At 39.6% G+C, this 23,018-nt stretch overlaps 1 long non-coding RNA gene across 1 annotated transcript in view; it reads left to right on the plus strand.

Moving 5' to 3' along the window:
* LOC121480217 overlaps nt 1-23,018 on the plus strand; it is a 48,618-nt gene that overhangs the window by 6,653 nt on the left and 18,947 nt on the right. The window lies entirely within an intron of this gene.

The following is a 23,018-nucleotide window of genomic DNA, read 5'->3' on the forward strand; positions in this document are numbered from 1 at the left end:
GGCTGCATCCTGGAAGGCCTTTGCACTAAACCAAGGAGTCTGAACATTGTCCAGAGAGCTATGGGAACTAGCAAAGATCTTAGGCATTGAGTGAAGAGTTGAGATGACATCCTAGAAGGACCCATCTGCTTAGATATGGAGGTGGGTCACAGCTAATTCACACTGAAGACAGAAACTAAAGCAGAAGCAAATGATGATGAGCAAAGAAGAGCAGATCTTACTGTGCCTCCAAGGCAGAGTCTCGAGGAATTGTTGGCCAATTAGATGCAGTGGATGGAGGAGCCAATAAGGCCACAAAAGTGGCAATCCCACAGACCAGATGCAGTTTGCATATTTTCTGTGTATCTTGACACTCAAAAAATTACATTTGAAGGGCATTGGCCCATCCAACCCTGTTTGCTCTAGTCCCCACCATTCCCTATTCTCTGTGGCCGGGCTGGACTCTACCTGCCTGGTTCCTGAAGGAATGACCCTATTAGACAGTCTTTTTTTTTTTTTTTTTTCCTAATGTTTGGTTATGCTGGGGTTGTGAAGAGACACATGGCTGAGGAAGGACTAAGCAATAGTGAGGCAAGGTGACTTCATTTCTCCCCTCTGACCCTGGTTCTCCCACCATCCCTGACCTCCAATCACCACCCTACCCCCACCCCCAATCCTTTGACCAATCTCCATTGGATTTTCTGTATAAAACATCAAGAAAAGAGGAGGAACCTGGACCTTTTCTCTCATAGATGCCTTGAGAAGCTTGCAAAGCTCTATTAGGCATCTACTAAAATCCATGTCAGGTTGCTAATCTTTATTGCAGTATGGCAGGAATCTAGGATGACTTTTATTTTACAGGTGAGTAAACAGGTGCAGTTTAAGTAAGCCAAGTTGCCGATATGCTTTAGAATACTGCGTGGAAGTTTCTTAAAAACAGAGGATCAGAGTATCCCTGGGTGGGTCAGCGTTTTGGCGCCTGCCTGTGGCCCAGGTTGCGATCCGGGAGTCCCGGGGTGGAGTCCTGCATCGGGCTCCCTGCATGAAGCCTGCTTCCCCCTCTGTCTGTGTCTCTGCCTCTCTCTCTCTCTCCCTCTCTCTCTCTTTCTCATGAATAAATAAATCAATAAATTAAAAAAAGAAACATAACAGAGGATCATAAAGCATGGGCTCATCCTTTTTCTAAGCCATTTGTTTTTTTTTATAGCCCTCATTTACATTTATGAAGGATTCAGAGGTTCTTTCACCAGAATCTCTGACCAGCAAAATTACTAAGAATTATAGCTGATTCATATCTTTGCCAATAGGATAGTGTCATACTTTACTGGTAAGAGTATAAATTGGCCGCAATCATATTGGAAAGGTGTTTGACAGTAGTCCCTTTGTCTGTTGCAGGTTACAAAGCACCATAAAATGTAACGACTTACAAGCAACTAATTTGTTATCTTTCACAATCCTGTGGAAGATCCCTGGAAGTAGTTCCAGCTTCAAACGTCTCAGGCAGGGGGCACCGGGGGTGCCTCAGTCGGTTAAGCATCTGCTTTGAGCCCAGGTCATGATCCTGAGGTGATGGGGTCCTGAGATGGAGCCCGTGTGGGCTCCCTGTTCAGTGGGGAGTCTGCTTGCCCCTCTCCCTCTGCTCCTCCTCTCCCATTCCCCCTTCCCCCACTCCTGCTCTCTCTGTCTCAAATAAATAAATCAAATCTTAATTTAAAAAAGAGGAAACACTACCCAGGCAGTTGCTATCAAAAGGTAGTAAATACTGGATTTTTTGAAGACTTGACTGGGCTTGGCATAGAAGACAGCGTGGTCACATGGTTGGCAGTCCACTGTGGCTGTTTACTGTGAGTTGGGTGGGGCTCCCTATCAGAGTGCTTGCCTGTGGCTTTTCCATGTGGCTTGGGCTTTTTGCAGCATGGTGGCTAGATTCTGTATGCGAGCATCCCCAGAGGGAGTGCTCCAAGGGACCAAAGCAGAACCTGCAGGGTTTCTTAAGATCTGGTCTTGGGAGTCCCATGACATCACTTCAGCAACATGTAACGTGCCAGTTATACGGGGTCAGCCCAGACTCAGTGTGGGAGAGGACTACACAGGGATGAGTATCGGGAAGTGTAGCTCACTGGGGCCATTGCTGGACACCAGCTCTCCCAGTGTTCTCTGACTTCCAATGTTTCATTTCCCTCCTAGCAGGAAAACATTCTCACAACCTTCATGAGGCCTCCAAGGTCCCTTCTATTAGTTGTCAGGGTCAGGCTTGAAGTCTGTGATCTCATTATCTACATCAGACCCAGACATCAGTGGGGCTTCTTGGGGCCATTCCCTCAGCTGAAGCAACTTGAGCCCAGTGTCTAGTGTGTGATTCTCTCAAGCTTTAGATTTGGGAATGGAAGAAGTCAGTTGTCATACACACCCAACGTATGACAGGGTCAGACAGGAACTAGTGCGCAAGACACCTTCATTTAACAAGGCATAGGACAGGGCCACCTGGGTGGCTCAGTTGGTTAAGCATCTGCCTTAAGCTTGGTTCTGATCCCAGGATCCTGGGAACAAGCCCCCAGGTTGGGTTGGGCTGTCTGCTCAGTGGGGAACCTTCTTCTCTGCTCTCCTTGCCACTCCCCCTGCTGTGCTCTCTCTCTCAAATAAATAAATTATTACTATTATTTTTAAAAAGGTACAGGACAGGAAGCACACAACTGTATGGGGACTAAGGAAATTTTGTTGAGTCCAGTCCTCCTCCCTACAAGTGATTCTTTTTGCCTCTAGGCTCTGTGATCTAGGCTCTTGGTTCTGAGGGGTCTTCTCTCTGCAGAAGAAATAACACTTCAACAGCTAAGCTGATTTCTCAGACTCACTCATGCCTGTAGAAGTTGGGAGCCTATAGCTCTTTTCCTGTTGTACTGCCTCTGTCCCTTTAAGTCCAAGTAGGTGGTTATTTTTGTTCACTGGCTTAAAAATCAGTAGGTAGGTCTGTGATTATTGTTGGTGCTCCTTCCATGAGACAAAAGCCACATCCATAAAAGTCTCTCGATAGGCTGCATTCTCCTTTGGGATGAGCACGGGGGGGCTTGGAGTTGATGTTTTAAAGGTTCTTAGAAAACTTCTTGTCTAGCAGGTAAAGTGAGACATGCCCCCTTAAAAATTTTTTTTTGCTCTTAAGATTCTTTTTTTTAATCTTATTTTACTTAAATTCAATTAAGTCATAAAGATTCTTAAAAGCCTGTTGCCTACCTAGGAAGTCTGTGAGGTAAACACATGTGTTAATCTTTCTGAGATGTCATAAAAGGTCTTATGACTGGGGTGTCAGGGTGGCTTAGTCAGTTAAACATCTGCCTTCAGCTCAATGATCCCAGGGTCCCAGGATCGAGCCCTACATCAGGCTCCCTGCTTAGTGGGGAGTCTACTTCTGCCTATCCCACCCCGCTGCTCATGCTCGCACTCTCTCTCAAATACATAAATAAATCCCTTTTTTTTAAGCATCTTATGACCACATCCTTACCTTAATATAACTAGAAAGACTGCCATCGATCCCTCTATTACCACTAGATTCTAATTAAAAACTGGACAGTTTCTTCTTTAGTTCAACTCCCTTTCTCTATTTTAAAGATTTTATTTATTTATTCATGAGAGACAGAGAGAGAGAGAGAGAGAGAGAGAGAGAGAGAGGCAGAGAGATAGGCAGAGGGAGGAGCAAGCTCCCCGCAGGGAACCAGATGCAGGACTTGATCTCAGGACCCCAGGATCACCACCTGAGCCAAAAGCAGATGCTCAACCACTGAGCCACCCAGGTGTCCCTCCTCCTATTTTTATTATAGGCAATAGAAGATACCAGTTATCACTTTCACCATTCTGCCTAATAATCTCCTTAACAAAGCCACATGTTTGTTAAGCACTCTTCCTATTGTCTATACTTACTCAGCAGATAGTGTTGCTAATTGTCCTTCCATACATGATTCACATCCTCTTTAATTCAGCCTCCAATAATCACCTACTCATTATCTTTCTCTTGTCTTACCAAGAATTTGGTCATAGTTCCTGATGGCCCGTTGAGCTTCTCTCACTCTCAAGGCCCAAAGTCAATATTACGTGTTTTAGGTTTGTTACAAAAACATCTCATGTATAAGTACCAATATATAAGTACATATAAACATTTTGCAATTCTTCACGAGGATAATTTTTAAACCAGAACTAAGCCAAAGTCTACTGTGAAAATTGTGTCACCTGGATTTTCTTGATAACATGTTGCAAAATATTTCCTCCAACTTGATATTCAAATAGTTTACATACAAGGCTATCAAGCCATGAGAATGTAATTATTATGATATGAAAGGACTAGAGTAATCAAATCCTTTGGCCTTAATAAGAAAAGAATTAGTGGCTCTAAGGAATTGTGTAATTGTAGAAGGGAACACAAAAGTTGAACTTCTTGTTAATATTAACACATAGTAGAAGAAGTAGCTAATCGGTATTGTGTTACAGGAAGGGAGAGAATGGAGTGAGAAAATATAAATTTTTCATAGAATTGGCAGATAAATCTGTGACTAAAGATAAACTTCATGGGAAATACTTTAAGAATGATAACAAGGCTGCCAGGGTGGCTCAGTCATGATCTCAGGCTTCTGGGATTGAACCCCATGTCAGGGTCCTTGCTCTCTGCTCACAGGGATCTTGCTTCTCCCTCTCCTCCCTGCTCATGCGCTGTCTCTCTCTCTCTCTCTCTCTCTCAAAAAAAAAAAATATATATATATATATATAGTCTTAAGAAAAAAGAAAGAAAGATAATATAGGAACCAGGAAACCCAAACCCGAAGAGAGATATCTTGAGCTTTGATGTATATGGGAAGTTTATTTATTTATTTTTTTATATGGGAAGTTTATGATTGAATTAAACAAATATTATCTCAGTCATTCTTTGCTTTTCTCACTAATATCGTTGTATTCTGGATTCAACTGGATATGATAACAAAGTGCCCAATAAGTTCAATGAACCACAGTTTAGTGTTTTTGTTTGCTTGTCTAACCATCAAAAGAAATGTACATCAACAAGGAAATGATCAGCATCTTAATTGAGCATAAAAAAGTAGAAGTCTACTGTGGAAGAAATAAAATAGAAGAAGAAAGATATTAATGATAGTGGCAGAAATAAAATTCAGAATAATTGTGCACAAAGGAAATCCTAAAGAATCTAACTTTAGGATAAAAATAAATGGGCATGGTTGCTGCATTATGAAAACAAATTGTATTTCTACATTCTAGCAAAATCAACTGAAAAATAAAATTTGAAAAACACTACTATTTATAATAATAAGAAAAACAATGAAATCTCTAGAAATAAATCTAATAAAAGGTGTGCAAGGCATTAAAAGCCACAAAGTATTACTGAGACTAGTTAAAGAAGACGTAAGTAAATGGAGAAATATACCATGTCCATGGACCAGAAGATGGACTATGATTCAAATCAAAACTCTCCTTGTTGATCTACAAAGTCAACTCAGTTCGATCAAAATCCCAACAGGCCTGCATGTGTGTGTCTGTTTGTGTGTGTGTGCATGTGTAAATGGACAAGCATTTACATGAAAATATGAAAGCAGCAGAATAGCCAAGGAAATCTTAAAAACAAATTTGTAAGACTTAGATGATCAGATTTTTAAGCTTTATCAGAAAGCAACACTAATTAAGACAGAGTGGCCTGAGCTCAAGGATACCTATATAGATCCACAGAACAGAATAGAGAGTACAGAAAAAGACTCATGCATAAATGATCAGTTGATTTATGACAAAGGTATATTCAGTAAGAAAAAGATGGTCTTTTAAACGAATGTTGCTTTGTTCAATTAGATCCATATGGGAGAAAAAAAATCTTACCTTACATCATATGCAAAGAAAAATTCAAGATGGATCATAGAATTAAATTTTTAAAAAAGAAATTTCTGGAAGAAAACATTTAAGAAAATTTTCATGACCTTTTGGCAGGTAAATAATTCTTAAAAATGATACACAAGGGATCCCTGGGTGGCGCAGCAGTTCGGCGCCTGCCTTTGGCCCAAGGCGCGATCCTGGAGACCATGGTTCGAATCTCACGTCTGCTCCCGGTGCATGGAGCCTGCTTCTCCCTCTGCCTGTGTCTCTGCCTCTCTCTCTCTCTCTGTATGACTATCATAAAAAAAAAAATGATACACAAAAGCACTAACTATTAAAGAGAGATATTATAGTTGAGCTTGATTAAATTAAGAGTCTGTCAATTAAGAGGCACCATTCAGAAAGTACAAGGCAAGCCACAGACTGGAAAAAAATAGTGTAATTGAATATATATACATATATATATTCAACATTATACTTGTTTCCAGACTCTTTAAAGAACTCCTGGTAATCAATAATATAAAAATCAAACAACTCAACAACAACAAAAGAGCATACCTCTGAGTAAACCTTTGGAAAAGGGTTCAACATCATTAGTTATTGAGGAAATTGAAATTAAAATTAGCATTATGGGAAGATCCACTCCCACAGTGCTGGCATGAGAAGCTCTGTGGACCCACTCCTTGAGGAAACAACCATAAGAAATGACAACTATTTTTTAAATAAAATAAATATTTAGGGACTCCGGGGTGGCTCAGTGGTAGTGTCTGACTCTTGGTTTCGGCTCCGGTCGTGATTTCAGGGTGATGGGATTAAGTCCTGCCACTGGCTCTGGGCTCAGCATGGAGTCGGCTTCAGATTCTCTCTTGCTCTCTCTCTCCCTTTGCCCCTCCCTCCCATGTATGCATGTGCACATTCTGGCTCTAAAACACATGGATAAATAAAATCTTTAAGAAAAACTTAAAATAAACATTTAAAATCTCTAGGAATGGTTTAAACTCAGGAAGCAAATGAAGATACATTTATTCAAGAAAATATTTGCAAATCCTATCTCTGGTAAAAGATTTGAGCCCAGAATGTGTAGAGAACACCTACAAATCAATAGCAAAAAATCCCCTATTACAAAATGGGCAAAGTCTACACTGTTGAGTATAACACAGGCCCCGGGAAAGGCTGAAAAGGCAAGGTAAAGAAATAGGCTGCATCCTGGAAGGCCTTTGCACTAAACCAAGGAGTCTGAACATTGTCCAGAGAGCTATGGGAACTAGCAAAGATCTTAGGCATTGAGTGAAGAGTTGAGATGACATCCTAGAAGGACCCATCTGCTTGGATATGGAGGTGGGTCGCAGCTGATTCACTCCTGGTTGCGATCCGGGAGTCCCGGGGTGGAGTCCAGCATCGGGCTCCCTGCATGAAGCCTGCTTCCCCCTCTGCCTGTGTCTCTGCCTCTCTCTCTCGCTCTCTCTCTCTCTTTCTCATGAATAAATAAATCAATAAATTAAAAAAAGAAACAAAACAGAGGATCATAAAGCATGGGCTCATCCTTTTTCTAAGCCATTTGTTTTTTTTTTATAGCCCTCATTTACATTTATGAAGGATTCAGAGGTTCTTTCACCACAATCTCTGACCAGCAAAATTACTAAGAATTATAGCTGATTCATATCTTTGCCAACATAGGACACTGTATAAATTGGCCGCAATCATATTGGAAAGGTGTTTGACAGTAGTCCCTTTGTCTGTTGCAGGTTACAAAGCACCATAAAATGTAACGACTTACAAGCAACTAATTTGTTATCTTTCACAATCCTGTGGAAGATCCCTGGAAGTAGTTCCAGCTTCAAACGTCTCAGGGAGGGGGCACCAGGGGTGCCTCAGTCGGTTAAGCATCTGCTTTGAGCCCAGGTCATGATCCTGAGGTGATGGTGCCCTGAGATGGAGCCCCGTGTGGGCTCCCTGTTCAGTGGGGAGTCTGCTTGTCCCTCTCCCTCTGCTCCTCCTCTCCCATTCCCCCTTCCCCCACTCCCCCTCTCTCTGTCTCAAATAAATAAATCAAATCTTAATTTAAAAAAGAGGAAACACTACCCAGGCAGTTGCTATCAAAAGGTAGTAAATACTGGATTTTTTGAAGACTTGACTGGGCTTGGCATAGAAGACAGCGTGGTCACATGGTTGGCAGTCCACTGTGGCTGTTTACTGTGAGTTGGGTGGGGCTCCCTATCAGAGTGCTTGCCTGTGGCTTTTCCACGTGGCTTGGGCTTTTTGCAGCATGGTGGCTAGATTCTGTATGCGAGCATCCCCAGAGGGAGTGCTCCAAGGGACCAAAGCAGAACCTGCAGGGTTTCTTAAGATCTGGTCTTGGGAGTCCCATGACATCACTTCAGCAACATGTAACGTGCCAGTTATACGGGGTCAGCCCAGACTCAGTGTGGGAGAGGACTACACAGGGATGAGTATCGGGAAGTGTAGCTCACTGGGGCCATTGCTGGACACCAGCTCTCCCAGTGTTCTCTGACTTCCAATGTTTCATTTCCCTCCTAGCAGGAAAACACTCTCATGACTTTCACGAGGCCTCCAAGTTCCCTGTTAAGGTCAGGCTTGAAGTCTGTGATCTATCTACATCAGACCCAGACATCAGTGGGGCTTCTTGGGGCCATTCCCTCAGCTGAAGCAACTTGAGCCCAGCGTCTAGTGTGTGATTCTCTCAAGCTTTACATTTGGGAATTGGGGAATTGAAGAAACCAGTTGTCATACACACCCAAGAAATAACAGGGTCAGACAGGAACTAGTGCGCAAGACACCTTCATTTAACAAGGCATAGGACAGGGCCACCTGGGTGGTTCAGTTGGTTAAGCATCTGCCTTAAGCTTGGTTCTGATCCCAGGATCCTGGGAGCAAGCCCCCAGGTTGGGTTAGGTTGTCTGCTCACTGGGGAGTCTTCTCTTGCTCTCCTTGTCACTCCCCCTGCTTGTGCTCTCTCTCTCAAATACATAAATTATTATTATTATTATTATTTTTAAAAAGGTACAGGACAGGAAGCACACAAGTGTATGGGGAGTATGGAAATTTTGTTGAGTCCAGTCCTCTTCCCTGCTAGTGATTCTTTTTGCCTCTACGCTCTGTGATCTAGGCTCTTGGTTCTGAGGGGTCTTCTCTCTGCAGAAGAAATGACACTTCAACAGCTAAGCTGATTTCTCAGACTCACTCGTGCCTGTAGAAGTTGGGAGCCTATAGCTCTTTTCCTGTTGTACTGCCTCTGTCCCTTTAAGTCCAAGTAGGTGGTTATGTTTGTTCACTGGCTTAAAAATCAGTAGGTAGGTTTCTGTGATTATTGTTGGTGCTCCCTCCATGAGACAAAAGCCACATCCATAAAAGTCTCTCGATAGGCTGCATTTTCCTTTGGGATGAGCATGGGGGGGCTTGGAGTTGATGTTTTAAAGGTTCTTAGAAAACTTCTTGTCTAGCAGGTAAGGTTTGAGACATGCCCCCTTAAATTTTTTTTTTTTGCTCTTAAGATTCTTTTTTTAAATTCTATTTTACTTAAATTCAATTAAGTTGTAAAGATTCTTAAAAGCCTATTGTCTACCTAGGAAACCTATGAGGTACGTTTAATCTGAGTTGTCATAAGAGGATCTTATGACTGGGCTGTCAGGGTGGCTCAGTCTGTTAAACATCTGCCTTCAGCTCAAGACATGATCCTAGGTTCCTGGGATCAAGTCCTACATCAGACTCCCTGCTTAGTGGGGAGTCTACCTCTGCCTATCCCTCTCTGCTGCTTGTGCTAGCTCTTTGTCTCAAATAAATAAATAAATCTTTTTTTAAAGCATCTTATGACTGCATCCTTACCTTAATATAACTAGAAAGACTGTCATCAACCCCTCTATTTCCACTAGATTCTAATTAAAAACTGGACACTTTCTTCTTTAGTTCAATGCTCTTTCTATTTTTTAAAAAATATTTCATTTATTTATTCATGAGAGACACAGAGAGAGAGAGAGAGAGGTAGAGACATAGGCAGAGGGAGAAGCAGGCTCCCAGCAGGTAACCAGATGCAGGACTTGATCTCAAGACCCTGGGATCATCACCTGAGCCAAAAGCAGATGCTCAATTACTGAGCTACCCTGGTGTTCCTCCTCCTATTTTTATTATAGGCAATAGAAGATACCAGTTATCACTTTCACCATTCTGCCTAATAATCTCCTTCACAAAGCCACATGTTTGTTAAGCACTCTTCCTATTGTCTATACTTACTCAGCAGATAGTGTTGCTAATTGTCCTTCCATATATGATTCACATCCTCTTTAATTCAGCCTCCAATAATCACCTACTCATTATCTTACTCATTGTCTTACCAAGAATTTGGTCACTGTTTCCTGATGGCCTGTCAAGCTTCTCTCACTGTCAAGGCCCAAAGTCAAAATTATGTGTTTTAGGTTTTTGTTATAAAAACACGTCATATATAAGTACCAATTTCTGTTTTTTTTTTTATTTTTACCTATTTGCTGAATAATAAGCCACTTCTAAAATGTAGTGTCTTAAGACAACAATGTGTTTTGTGTCATAGTTTTATTATTTCAAGTGGCAATTCTCATTTAGAATCTCTCAGGTAGTTCAGGCTGGAACAACCTGAAGACTGAGCTGGTCCTCCAAGATGACTTCCTTACAATGAAGAAGAGCTGATGCGGACTGTTGGCTGGGACCATCTACCAGTTAACCTTCCTACCTTTTTTGCTCTTTCCTTCCTTCTCCCATCAGTCTTTGTCTTTCTTCCTTTCTTCCTTCTTTCCTTCCTTTCTTCCTTCTCTTCCCCCTTTCTCTCTGATGCTTTGAGACTTTCAGTCTTGCAGTGAGGAGGAGAGAGGCTTTAGCCTGGTTTCTGGATCAGATTTGTCGGGGGTGCATTTCTGGTCCATAGGAGCAGAGCATGCTGTATCTCCCACTCCTGAAAGGTTTGCTGCGACATGGGATACCTAAGAGAATTGAGCTCTAAAGCTGTAAAACCATGAGCAAGAGGCTGATAACTACAATCCATCAGCCAGCAGCCAGAAAGAAAAGTAATGAACAGAACACTCAGATTTGGAAGGTTTTAGTGAATTAGAATTGCTGGAAGAGAATAAGAACACTTAAGGAGATTCTATTAAAACCTTTTAAAAAGACCTTTTGAAATGAAAGATTTAGAATTCAAAATTCAGAAATTGAATCAAAGGAGAAATTGGTTACTGATGAACACCCAACAGGTAGCCTATAAAAACTACTGAGAGAAAAATGACAAAACATGGAGCAAAAACTAAAGAAGTAAAGTAAAAATAATATAAATGGAAGACAGATTCAAGAGGTTTAACATTTGAACATAAGTCATAAAAAAGACATATTTTACTGGATAGAAAATAGGTATTTAATGAGAAAGATATCATAAATCAAAAAAATAAATGAAGATTGTGAAAATATTTTCAAACACTTATGACAGTGTTATCACCTATAAGAAAATATTAAATTTTTTTTAAATGATAAAAGTTTTGAGATAAACTACAGATCCAGATATAAAATAAACACATAAGATTTTCCTCAACTTATGATGGTATTATGTCCCAATAAAATCATCATAAGTTTGAAAATATCAGAAGTTGAAAATGCACTTAATACACCTAACCTATTATGTATACAATGGAATATTCCTCAGCCATTAGAAACGACAAATACCCACCATTTGCTTCAATGTGGATGGAACTGGAGGGTATTATGCTGAGTGAAGAAAGTCAATCGGAGAAGGACAAACATTGTATGTTCTCATTCATTTGGGGAATATAAATAATAGTGAAAGGGAATATAAAGGAAGGGAGAAGAAATGTGTGGGAAATATCAGGAAGGGAGACAGAACATAAAGACTCCTAACTCTGGGAAACGAACTAGGGGTAGTGGAAGGGGAGGAGGGCGGGGGGTGGGGGTGAATGGGTGACGGGCACTGAGGGGGACACTTGACGGGATGAGCACTGGGTGTTATTCTGTATGTTGGTAAATTGAACACCAATAAAAAATTAATTTATCAAAAAAAAAATACACCTACCTACCAACCTACCATAGCTTAGCCTAGTCTCCCTTAAACATGCTCAGAACACTTGCATTAGCCTACACTTGGGCAAAATCATATAACACAAAGCCTATTTTTTTTTATAAAGTATCGAACATTTCATGTAATCTATTGAATGCTATGCTAAAGGGAAAACAGGATGGTTGTATGCATACAGAATGGTTGTCAGTACTGGTTATTTACCCACTGACATGGCTGACCTGGAGCTGTCACTCACTGCCACTGCCACTGCCCAGCATCACAAAAGAGTCTCATGCTGCATATCACTAGCCAAGGAAAAGACCAAGTGTTGAAATTCAAAGTACGGTATCTATTGGATGCATATTGCTTTCATACCATCATAAAGCTGAAAAATCCTAAGTTGTACCATCATAAGTTGGAGACAATCTGTAACAGATGTCTTACTTCTATCAAGAAGGAAATAGTTGTGTAAATTTGGATATAGCCATCCTGTGAAATACTATGTTACCATTAAAAAGATGCATTGAAGGTATAAGCAGCATACAAAGAAAATGTACATGATGTGATCCTGTTTTTATAAAGCAAACAGTAGCCCCAAAGCCTCAATTTTTCTTTATGTATGGCACACTATGTATTTGTGTGCATATGATAATAGAGCAAGAGAAATATATCAATATTTATGACATATGAATGTTATAGATGTGTACAAGGAATGAAAGGAAGAGACAATAAAAACGAAGAACATGAAGGTTATTCCTGACAAAATAGCAAGCATGATATGGCAAAAAGTAGGCAAAAGTATACATCTGTATGTCTATATGCATAAAGAGATATATAAAAGGAGAAGCATTAAATTTTAATGCAGGTTATCTCAGGATGAAGGGATTTCAAGTATCAGTTTCTTGCATATACACATGTTAATAATTGCTTGAATTTTTCTACTGGGAATATATAATATTTATATCCTCAAATCTGAAATTATTTTCATTGTAAAAAATGGAGAGAGGAGATGAGGGCTAAACTTTTGGAGTGAACACATCTTGAGATAGAAGAGGCCTGAAAGGATGCCTGGTTGGCCATCAAGAAGGAAAGAAATGTGCTTATAAGCAACACTGGGCAGTCCTGTGAAAGAGACTTAGTAGCTCAAGAAATGAATGGAGGCCAAAATAGCTCTAATTGTAGGGAAGGAAACCCCTGCTGCACCTCTTTCTAGGAGTGCTCTTCTCCTCCCTGAGAGAGAGGTGAGGACCCTCATGGGTGTGGCAACCAAGCCAATAGCAGTGCTGGAACTGGAGGAATGGTTTCTGTGTAACAGTGACTGAGAAATGACAACTGCTGTCAGCAAGTGATGCAAATCCAGAACTCCTGCCTCATTTCCTGGCCTTCTTCCCATAATCCTCTGGGGCCAGAAAGGGGCAGACTCTCTCTGCCCATCTTACTTTCTGGATCCCCATAAGAATAACTAACCTTGAAGGGGCGCCTGAGTGGCTCAGTCAGTTAAGCATCTGCCTTTGGCTTAGATCATGATCCCAGGGTCCTGGGATGTAGCCCCAAGTCAGGCTCCCTGCTCAACAGGGAGTCTTCTTCTCCCTCTGCCTCTGCCACTCCCCCTGCTTGTGCTCACTCTCTCTTGCTTGCTTTCTCTAATAAATAAACAAAATCTTAAAAAAAAAAAAAAAAGAACTAAACTTAAAGGCTTAGTTAGGAGGTTACAGATGCTAGCCTTGATGTGCTAAAAATATTAAAAGGGGAGGGGAGCGAATGTTCAAGGAAGTATTTAAATCGTCTGTCAAAATGATAACTTGGTTTACAAGAACATGTCTTGATGCATAATTCTACTTTCAATATGGACAGTATCATCTTTTATTTGCTTTTCTTTTGTATAATTGCTAATTCTCTTTCCCCATCTCTAGGAGTTCTGAGGTATAAAATTCATGTGCTTGGAAACTCAAAAGAGGAAAGTATATTAATTATGTTAAAAATATTACTACCTTCACAACAGGTGCCATTTATAGTGTCCTTAATACGTGCTAGGTATTTTTATTTTATTTTTTTTAATTTATTTATGATTATGATAGTCACACACAGAGAGAGAGAGACAGAGAGAGGCAGAGACACAGGCAGAGGGAGAAGCAGGCTCCATGCACCAGACGCTCGACGTGGGATTCAATCCCGGGTCTCCAGGATCGCGCCCTGGGCCAAAGGCAGGCGCCAAACCGCTGTGCCACCCAGGGATCCCCAATACGTGCTAGGTATTGTGCTAAGTGTTCTATGTGCATATTTTTATTTAATACTCCCCACAACACTATTAAAGAAATACTATTAAACTTGTTTTTTTTTTTTTTTTTTTTTAGTGATAAAAACAGACTCAGTTGGGGGCACCTGGGTGGCTCAGTGGTGAATGTCTGCCTTTGGCTCAGGTCGTGATCCCGGGGTCCTAGAATTGAGTCTCACAGAAAGCCTGTTTCTCCCTCTGCCTGTGTCTTTGCCTCTCTCTGTGTCTCTTATGAATAAATAAATAAAATATTAAAGAAAAAAAACACAGACTCAGTGGGATTAAGTAATTTATTTAAGAATATACTTAGCTAGAATACCGCAATGTTAAATATTAACTTGAAAGCCCACGTTCTTAATCACTATGAGATATTCTCCTAGTTCTGCAAGAGTGTATGTGTATGTGTGTGTGCACCCATGTGAGTAAAATGTCCTGAGTAATAAGTCTTTGATCTTTAAAATCATAATTTTATATCTGCTATTTATTATCCTAATAAATGCATTCTCTTCACTCTCCTCCATTTCTAAAAATATTATTTGCATCTCTGAGATCTTCCAGAAACCTAGGCACAATCCTTGGTGGGAGACAAAAACCTACAACAGAATCCAGTGCCCAGAGTGAGGTGAAAACACAGTGCTATGGAAGCGGAGCAGAGAAAGAGCACATCTGATGAACAGATTAGTCATGGCTCTTAGGAGACGGGGCCTTTTGACAAAGGATTTGGAGATAGGATGATTTTTCACAAAGTGTAGGTGGATGCTGCAGGTAGGAGGGGATTTTACATCTCAAGGGTGGTGTCTGAAAAGTTCAGCTACAACTTTGGTTGAAGGTAGAAGTGGAGCAGCAGAAGGCGAGGTTAAAAGATCAGACTGGGGGTCTCAGTGGTGGAGAGTCCTGGCTGCCAGAGCTGGGGGGGGTCTATTCTCATTAGGGGACACCCACAGGGGCCAGGGAGGTAATGTAAGTGAGTGAAGAAAGCCAAATGTAAGACACAGACATACGCTTTCTTGTTTCTATTAAACATTCAGAAATGATCTTGACTTCCCTAAGCAAATATGTTGCCTTTCTTTTATCATTTAAATATGTAGCTTCTCAAGCTTTCATTTTCTTATGTTTGAGAGAGAGATGAGGTTAGAGAAAAATTTCTCCACGGTAAGAAAAACAACAGCTCGGGATGCCTGGGTGGCTCAGTGGTTGAGTGTCTGCCTTTGGCACAGGGCATAAACCTGATGTCCCGGGATCGAGTCCCGCATTAGGCTCCCCATAGGCGGGTTGGGGGGGGAACCCAACCCCCCAAGAAGGGGCGCGTCCTTCTCCCTCTGCCTGTCTCTGCCTCTCTGTCTGTGTCTCTCATGAATAAATAAAATCTTTAAAAAGAAAAGAAAGGAAAAGAAAAGAAAAGAAGAAGAAAAAAGAAAGAAAAGAAAAGAAAAGAAAAGAAAAGAAAGAAAAGAAAAGAAAAGAAAAGAAAAGAAAAGAAAAGAAAAGAAAAGAAAAGAAAAGAAAAAGAAAAGCAACAGCTCATGGCAATTTTGATTTGGAGAGCCAAAAAGTGAAGGCAACAACAACAAATGTCCATCAGCAGGTAAATGGATAAACAATTTATGATACATTCAGGTGACATAGCCCTATTCAAAAATATGTAGTGAACACTCCACCACATGCATGCATCTCAAAATAGTTTTGCTAGATAAGAAAGCAGAAAACAAAGAGTTATACTGTGTAATTTATATAAAATTCTGAACAGTGTAAATATGTCTATGATGACACAATATCATCAGTGGTTGCCTGAGGTTCAGGAGAAGGTGGGGAGGGGCAGGAAGGAGAACTTTGAAGGGGCACAAGGAAGCTTTTGGGCGTGATTGATGTGCTCATTATGTTGACTATGGTGATGACTTTACAGGTGTGTCCATACACCAACTGTATACTTTAAATATGTACCGTTGCTTGTATACCATACATATCTCAATGAAGCTGTTAAAATTATTGAGGAAATTATTTCAGTATCCAGAACCTGACAATCAGAGATGCCTGCATACGCTTTGCTACTTACTGTGTGTGTATGTTCAATATAGGGTGGGTTTGAACATTGCTACTGAAATTATCTGATAAATCACTTATCTGTATAAATTGTTAGTAGTCTTTTTAATCAGCAAGTCAATTTATAATTTTACTTTCTTTTTTAAGAGTTTATTTATTTCTTTGAGAGAGAGAGTAAGAGAGAGAGAGAGAAAGAGAGAGCACTAGCAGAGGGAGAGAGAGAAGCAAGCTCCCTGCTGAGCATGGAGCCTGAGGGGCCAGAGCAGGGGGGAGTGGACAGTTTGATCCCAGGACCCCAGGATCATGACCTGAGCCTGAGCCTAAGACAGAATCTTAACCAATGGAGCCACCCAGGTGCCCTTGTGGTTTTTCATTTAATAATGTAAAAACTATTGGAAATACCTGGGTACCTGTATGGCTCTGTCAGTTAAGCATCCAACTCTTGGTTTCAGCTCAGATTATGACCTCAGGGTTGTGAGATTGAGCCCCTCCCTGGGCTCCATACTCAGCAAGGAGCCTGCTTAAGATTCTCTCCCTCTCTTTCTCTCTCTCTCTCTCCAACTGTCCCTCCCCCCAATCTCTCTCTCTAAGAAAGAAAGAAAGAAAGAAAGAAAGAAAGAAAGAAAGAAAGATGAAAGAAAGAAAGAAAGAAAGAAGGAAAGAAAGAAAGAAGAAAGAAAAAGAAAGAAAGAAAGAAAGAAAGAAAGAAAGAAAGAAAGAAAGAAAGAAGAAAGAAAAAGAAGGAAAGAAAGAAAGAAATCTTCAAAACAATTTTAGGGGCACCTGGTGGCTCAATAGGTTAGGCGTCTGCCTTTGGCTCAGGTCATGACATAAGATCCTAGAACCACCCCCCTACCCCTGGTAGCTCCCTGCTCAGCAGGGAGCCTGCTTCTCCCTCTCCCTTTGCTTCTCCCCTCACCCCACTCATGTGTTCTTTCTCTCTCATAAATAAAAAAACCTTAAAAATTTTTTTAATAAAATAAATAAATCTTTTAAAAACCGTATTGGAAATATCGTGTAATCATGTTTGAGTCTTTCTAGCTAAGGTCATTTGTTTAGCACATTTATTGTTTTGGTGGCAAAACATACCATCATTTTCTCCACCCTCACTGCCTGCCACTGTCACATCCACCCCACATCCTCTCAGTATGTCATTTCCTATCAATTCCCAAATCTGTCTTATCAAAAGGCAAACTGAACCAAAGTATTACTGACTTTAAAACTCAGGGCTTTATTTTCTCACATAGCTATTGATTTAGAGACATACTTTATGCAGACGAAGTTGTTTTGGAAGCTATTTTATACCCACACTGTGGGTGTTTCTCTGAAGTCCTGAAGATTAATTGCTCTTCTCCTTTTGAACGCCACACATGTATTGATTATCATTACCAAGAAGCTTAGCTATGAATATGAAGTACTGTAGAGGTTGATCTGGGAGGGGTTATTAAATGTGTGAATCAAATAGATCTTGCTTTGTTTTATCAGTGCACTTTGTGCACCATGCTCACACATGTACTCTCAAAATTTGCTAAAAGCAGCACTGACACCAAGTAAAGTCAGCAAAAAATAAAGCTTCAAAGATGTAATTTTTCTTTTCATGAGTCTTGGAAGAGATATCTATAACATAGGGAAAAGTTAAGAATTAACCATTGATTCCACTATAGTTTGCCAAGGAGAAAGAAGTTTTCTCTAAAATGGAGAGTAACTCCTTTGGAAGATATAGAATCATTGTCACTGAGGTTTATAAAAAGTTATTTAATAATAAAGTTAGAACTTATAAAAATGATCTCTTGGGATTTCCACAGACACTATATTTCTATCATTCTTTCTGGGCTCAGTATGTTGACATAGTAAGAAAAAATTTAGAATAGAGACTGTATTTTATTTAAATTAGAGGAACTTAGCTTTGCTTATAATCTAAATTTATAATCTATTTGTATGCACAGACCACTTGGCCTATATATACAAATGGGTCTATATTAAAAATAATAAATCTCATTTCCTTTGTCTAATCTATCATAAAAATACCACAAGTATCCTCTTCCCTCCAGACAGAAATGTGTACACATTATGTGATTCCACTTATATGAAATTCTAAAGTACAAAAACCTAATATAGTGTGTCAGGAAGCAGATCAGCAGTTGCCTGGAGCTAGGATTTGAGGAGATTTACTGAAAAGGGGGACAAGAAACTCTTTAGAGCCACAGGCATAGTCTAGATCTTACATAGTTTATCAAAATTCATCACACTGTGCATCTAAAAAGGATTCATGTTGTTCCTTGTGAATTCTACTTTAATAAACTTTAATACTTTAATGAACATCATTTTTTAAAATTAAATTAAGATACCATTTACACTTATCACATTGATAACAAATTTAAAAGCTTGATAACACACTCTGTTGGGCAGGCAGTGGGGGAAATGCCCACTTATATTGCTTGAGGATTAAAAGTAATTCAATCCCTAAGGAGAGGAAACTTATGTCTTTTGATATAATATCTCAGAATATGTAGCATCCCTGACAAAAATCCATTAATCAAATCTAAATTTTTTAAAAAGATTTTATTTATTTATTCATGAAAGACACACACACACAGAGAGAGAGAGGCAGAGACATAGGCAGAGGGAGAAGCAGGCTCCATGCAGGGAGCCTGATGTGGGACTCGATCCCAGGACTCCAGGATCATGCCCTCTGCAGAAGGCAGACACTTAACCACTGAGCCACCCAGACATCCCCCGTTAATAAAATCTACTCATGTGAATATATCAGACAAAAATCCAAATTCAGAGATATTCAATTGATCTGAACACTTAAAAAATTTCAATGTTAAAGAAAGAAAGGCAGAGGAATAGTTCCAGGCTGAAGGAGGCTAAAGAGACAGAACAATTAAATACAATATGTGATCCTGGATGGGATCTCAGAACAGGAAAAAATATAGGTATATAGGACATTTCTGGGACAACTGGTAAAATTTGAATATGAACTTAGATTAAATTGTACTACTATATCAACATCAAATTTCTGAAATTATTTTTGTATTACGGGTATGTAGGAAAATGTCATTGCTGTTAGGAGATGAATCTTGAAGTATTTAAGAGGAAAGGATTGGGGCACCTGGAGGGCTCAGTCAGTTAAACCTTGGACCCTTGGTTTCGGCTCAGGTCATGATCTGGGGTTGTGGGACCGAGCCCTGCATCCAGCTCTGTGTGTAGTGCAAGTCTGCTTCAGATTCTTTCTCCCTCTCCCTCTTTCAAATAAATTTAAAAAAAAAATTTTTTTAAAGAGTAAAAGATTGTGGTGGGTCTGCAACTTATACTCTCAAATGTCTCAGCAATAATGATGGTGATGATGATGATGATTAGAAACATAAAGCAAATATGGCAAAATATTAATGATTGTTGGCACTGAGTAAAGGTTATATGGGATTACAATTTTTACAACTTTTAAAGTTTGATGGGTTTTTAAAAATTCTTTCTTAATTTTATTTATTTATTTGAAAGAGAGAGGGTGCACAGAGGGAGAAGAGTATGAAAAGCACACTTCCCACTGAACCAGGAGCCCGACAGGGGGCTGGATCCCAGGATCCTGAGATCTTGACCTGAGTCGAAGCTGGACTGTTAACCAACTGAGCCATCATGGGCCCCTGATGGTGCTTTTAAGTTAAAAATTTTGAATAAATAAGATAAATCTCCAAAGACTTGTTTTTCCATTAAGAAACTAAGCCAAAATGAGAAAGCAAATAATTTTTTTGCCCCAGGCTCTAGAACAGAATAGACCTCTCAGAGTGTTAAAGAAATTTCAAAATGTCCCCAAGACTGTAACTTTGGGTGGTCTAGGAATTCAGAAAGTGAGACAAGAAAAGAAGCCTGGCTAGGAAGTGGGCAAAAATGTGTATGTGTGATGGTAAAGGTTGGAGGTCAGTATTTCTGCAGCCCCGTTTCTACTCCTGCTCCACTAATTCGCCTCCCTAATTCAGAGGGCTACGAACATCCGATTGCAATTTTGGCAACATTAGAAAAATGCAGTAATATTAATAAAGGGTCTTGATGGCTGCAAAGTTTTCCGGGGACAAAAGATATCCTAGAATTTGCCTTGCCTGCAAGATAAAGGCTATATATTAGAGTCGATGCCAGGTCATTATAGTCTGAAATCTTCCAAGAAAGAAGACGAAGAAAGAAGGGATGTCTTTGAAGAAAAGGTAAAGGATGGGGAGGAAGACATAGAAGAACCAGTGCCCGTGGTGTGAACAAGCGCGCCCCCTCCAGGGCACTTGCCAGGGTCGGCTGCCTCTGCTCTTACCCCCACCCCCACCCCCCCAAATACCAGTCAGGAGGGTCCCTGGAGATACAGGGTCTGGCCACTTCATTAGAGAGATGTTTAAATGTTTTACCAAATCAAAGGAATTTAAACTGACCTAAGGAAGGATTCTCTACTCTTTTGCCAGCTTGTAATTCCTTGTTTTTGTTTTCCAACATTGTCTCATGCCTCCCTTTAACTTTTATACATGCTTTATTTCCTTTACCAAATTGTAAATCTCCTATCGGCTGAATACAGAACATACTCATTTTTATTTTCCTCACTTTTAGCCTAACAATTCATGCTCAGTAAATAATTGCTAAAGTTTCTAAAAACAGGCTACCAGTATTTTCATTTGACCTGTTGTGTGCTAGAGCCCCCTAGTGTGCAAAGAGCTGTCTGATGGAGCCCAGAGGAATAGGAATTTCACTGAACAAATTCAAGGGTATGGTCTCTCACTCACTCCTTTAATTCACGGTCCTTTTCTTATTTCCCTAACTTATTTTTCTGAGGGGAAAGACCAGTTGTAGCATATGACAACGCATTAATTCTCCGCTCTGCAGCACTGACTTGTGCATTCACCTCCTTCCAAATTGCCTTTGTCTTTCATCCCAGGAACAGAATAAATTGGTTGATTTCAAGATACACCTTTTCACATTTTAACATTTCTGAAATCGAACTGTGTCTTACACTTGATGCCTCTCCCTATCACCCTTTGCTATGTGGTCCTCATGACATCGTCATTGCCCACACAGGTGCAAACTCAGTCATAGCACTTCTCAGTTCTACATCAGCTGAATTACAGGCTTTGCTTGTCCACATTTTTGTTAAATTTAACTGCAATTTCAATACTTTAAAAAGATATATATGAACATACACTAACAATTACATATATACACATATATAAAGAGAGCACCATAATTTGGCATAAAAACAGACAGCTACTCATGAATACAAAAAGGCAGGTAAATTATGCGTTGATTAAGTGTAAATTGAATTTTTGGGGGAAGAATGATATTTCCAGATTGTGCTGTAAAACAACAACTAAGTTTTCTATGAGACCTGAGAAGGTCAATGGAGCTATATTCTATTCTATTACTGAGATTCATTCAAGAAGATTGCTTATCATGTACCAAGAAATGCAACCAGAGATGGGAAAATTTGCAGGTGCATCCCTGAATAGATAACAAAAACTGTAACGTAATGAGAGAATAGTGTGTTCTATTCATGCATTGTACAAGACTATCTATAAGGTTTAAGTTGTCAGTACCCTCAGGATAATTTGGAACAGAAGCTGTTTACTTGCAATGCTACAGGATTCATTTGAGGAGAAAGTAGAAATGGTAATAATGGTAAATTTAAATCCTTATGAAACCATTAAGGTAGAAACATTTCCCAAATTTATATTGACAATATTAATGGTGTTAAAGAGATCAAGATAGTAAGCACTAGTGATAAAAATTAGCTTATCACTATAATATACATAATCCTGATGACTGAAAATTATCCCTATATATTTAATTTTAAGCTACAACATGAAATCTAAGAATGAGACCGTCTTTAAAAATGTCACTAGGGATCCCTGGGTGGCGCAGCTGTTTGGCGCCTGCCTTTGGCCCAGGGCGCGATCCTGGAGACTCGGGATCGAATCCCACGTCGGGCTCCCGGTGCATGGAGCCTGCTTCTCCCTCTGCCTGTGTCTCTGCCTCTCTCTCTCTTTCTCTGTGTGACTATTAAATAAATAAAAAATAAAATAAAATAAAAATAAAATAAACAAAAAAAATTAAAATGTCACTGTATGTAAACAGGAAAATATTTGGATGGTCATGGATGAGCTAATGATAGACTGGCAAAAAGTCACTTGGAATTGGTGTCCTACAGCTTCACATAACCCACATTGTAATTTGATTTTCAATGTACCTTAACACTGTACCTTAGCAATGTACCTTAAGAGTAAAGGAGAAGCTCACTGCAACTATAGTAACTTGGCGTGTCTTGGCTATTCTTGACTTTTTCCTTTTCCACATAAGTTACAAGTTAAGTTATACAACAAACTTTATAGGCCCAGATCAATGTTAAGAGCAATAACAACTTTAAGAATTTCTGTTCACGAATATAGTGCATTCCTCCATTAACATGCGTCTTTTTTACTCTCTTTCAATACATTTTATAATTACTCCATAAAAGATCTGTGCATCTTTTGTTGTGTTTATTATGGATTGACATTTCATTATTTTTGTTGCTATGGTAAATAATTTAATTTTTTCAAATTGTATTTTATAACTCTTTATTACTGGTGATAGAAAGTGAAATTGACTTTCATATGTTTATCTTATGTCTGGTAACCTTGATAAACTTGTGCATTAATTTTACAAATTTGTCAAATTTTGATAGGTGAATTAGATGATAATTTTGAGTTTCCTATCATTTTCATAAAAAGAGTTTTGCATTTCCCTTTCAAATTTTTGTTTATTTCTTTTTACTTTCTTATTGTGCCATCTAGATCCTCAAGGACAATGTTGAAT

The sequence above is a fragment of the Vulpes lagopus genome, chromosome 21 (genome assembly GCF_018345385.1).
Source record: "Vulpes lagopus strain Blue_001 chromosome 21, ASM1834538v1, whole genome shotgun sequence".
NCBI lineage: Eukaryota > Metazoa > Chordata > Mammalia > Carnivora > Canidae > Vulpes > Vulpes lagopus.